Source organism: Zeugodacus cucurbitae, chromosome 4 (assembly GCF_028554725.1).
Source record: "Zeugodacus cucurbitae isolate PBARC_wt_2022May chromosome 4, idZeuCucr1.2, whole genome shotgun sequence".
In the NCBI taxonomy this organism is placed as follows: Eukaryota; Metazoa; Arthropoda; class Insecta; order Diptera; family Tephritidae; genus Zeugodacus; species Zeugodacus cucurbitae.
The window spans coordinates 66,724,271-66,727,083 of record NC_071669.1 but is presented as its reverse complement, the minus strand read 5'-3'; positions in this window follow the sequence as shown (position 1 = coordinate 66,727,083).

Here is a 2,813-nt window from a genome sequence, read left to right as displayed (position 1 = left end):
TTAATATGACTTTGAGAATAGCTTGTGGTTATGCCTACAAGGCTGCAAGGCTGTAGATGTGTGCATGGAAGTGTCTGTGTGTGTGTTTGTTTTTGTGCTTGACTCCACATGTGATTAAGTGAATTTTCGGCACACTCATGGACAAACACACACACACTCACATGTGGCTATGAACAAATTTAGCTTTTGCTCGATATAAAATTCATGAGTTTGCTGGTTGTACAGAGGCGGTTTTATATACTTATATATGTATGTGTATCTTGTTGTTCAAAGTCTATTTACACTTGTGAGAAATCAACCGAGTGCACATTATTTTAGTTAAATGAACACAGTATGAATTATATGTACTTAACACAAAAGTATTTATTTCGATACCATGTTATTTCGGTACTCACAAATAGGAGCGACTTAAGTATGGATTTTATTTAATTTGTTGCAAGTTCTTTGATTTAGAATTTTGGGAGAAACAACAAGTAATTATTGTGTTCAAATAAATTGATTCCCGCTTTTCTTCTTTTGAGAACTACTTGTTTCATTTGATTAATTGTGTGAATATTAATCTTTGAAAGTCGTGGATGTGATATCTCCACAACGGGTACTTCATATCTTAAAGTCTTGCTAGAACTGCAAATACTTTCTCCGACTTTCCAAAAAAACATAGTATTCTAGTCACACAGTATCCCAGTACTGTTTTATTATGGTCTCCAAAACCGGCTTCTTTGGAATACAAGCATACATACAAGTTTGTCCATATAGTCTTTACCACCCTCAGCTCTCAGCAGGGATTACTTCTTGTTCCTTCAGCGAATTTGATTTTATCAGTCGATCTACATAACCAACATTTACATTTTAGAAACAGGAAAGAGTAGCTTGGAGGAAGATATGTTGAATAAAATGGATGAGCACTAACTTGCAGTTCTGGTTTTTGGACTTACTTAGTTTGTCTAGTTCTCACGTCTATAACGAATCGACTCAATACTCAATTATTAAATATTAAATATTTTTCACAAAATGGTCTAGGGTAGAGAGGTCTCACCTTTCTTTCTTAATCTCGCAAAGGCGGACATTCCAGAAGAAAGTGATGAGACCTCAGCCTCCTCTATGCAGCTTCTACAGGTAGCGTCCGGTAAGATTTTTAACCTTACAGCGTGGATCCCGATGGGACAATAGCCAGTAAGAACCCCTACGACTAAGGAGAGGTAAGGTTTACTGAGGGCGAAAAGTTCGGTAGACCTACCGCGGTTTACCTTAGGCCAGACGGATCTTGCGACTATGTATACGTAGGTAACTGACCAGAGCCTAGCCAGCTCAGCCGAGGCCCATCTGTCCATTAGCAAACCGCAATAGGACAACGGTGCTCCTACATGCTTCCATGTTTCTAATAGTGAGTCCGTCGTTCCTGACCTTGCAAGCTCATCAGCCTTACAGTTTCCCGCGATTCTGCAGTGGCCAGGAACCCAAACTAACATAATTGAAAAGTATAACGATGCCACCGACAGTGAGGATAGGCATTACTTAACCAACCCATGAGCGCATGGTCAGTGAACTCACGGCTAGTATCGCCGCTCTACTACCCAAGTGGATCGTCACCTCCCTAAAAGTTGGGCGCTTCGAAGCAATATATCCGTCGCTGCCTAATAGCAGCCACTTCCGCTTGAAAAACGCTGCACTAGTCGGGAAACCTGAAACTAAGGTTGATGCGAAGCTCCCGACAGTAAACTCCCTCGCCAAACTTTCCCACCAACTTCGACCCATCCGTGAAGAAGCTCACCGCGCCTCTCCTCCAACGACTCCTTCCCCATCCCTTGAGGGAATATGAGCGGAGAAGTTATTGCCAGTTTAATATTTGATACTTGGCACAAAAACTGTTGGATCAGTCAAGACACAAACCATATATATCTGCTGAAACTAGTCGGAATTTTAGGTATGAGTCTTGGGTAAATAAGGACCAAATATTGCTAAAATAAATTTAAAGAGAAGTAACAATTTCAATAAAATATTCGTAAATTTAAGCATTTCATTTGCCAACAATTAATTATAATTAATTGTAAATAAATTCCGATTTTCATGGAAAAGCTGAAGATTAAGCGAGTCTTTAAGCACAGTCACTACAAAGGTGTCTTGATTACTTATGCATTACTTATGTGTCTGTTTCATAGTATTAAATCCTTTTCGTTTATAAATTTCCATGGAATTCAATTACAATTTCAGCAAAAATTGAATACAAAAGATCTTAACTCTGAAAAGCTTCAACAAATCACGCTCGTTGTTTAATTTAAAAGATAAATTTAAAATTAAAGCGCAGATAAAAGCACAGCCGTTCGGCGTAAGAATTAACATTTTCAATTTCGTTTTTGCCATCACAGCCAATTGTGAACTTTGCCTACCTTGAGGCGCTTCAACTTTTAGTTAGATTTGCTCTCATTACAATTGTGCCGGCGCGTAACCAGCATTTATACAATTTATATTTGTGTGTCAGAATGTGTGTTGGTGCAAATGAACGTAAGTGCTTATCATGGGTTGACAGACTGGCAGACTGGCAGACAGACAGACACATTTGAACTAATTACTCTCGTATGAGCTCACATGTTGGCACTATTTCAAATGCATTTAGGTTACTTATACGCCTGTGCGCTTGTCTGTGTATGTGCTTGGCTTTTGTACGGAAGTGTCTGCTCTGTGCTTTGTTATATAAGTGCTGCGAGCGATTTGATCTTTATTTTAGTGTGGGTTAACGATTATTTGCATGTGTGTGTGTGCGTGTTTGTATGTGTGCGCTTAGATTAAAATGTCGTCAGTCGTATTTGACCTAT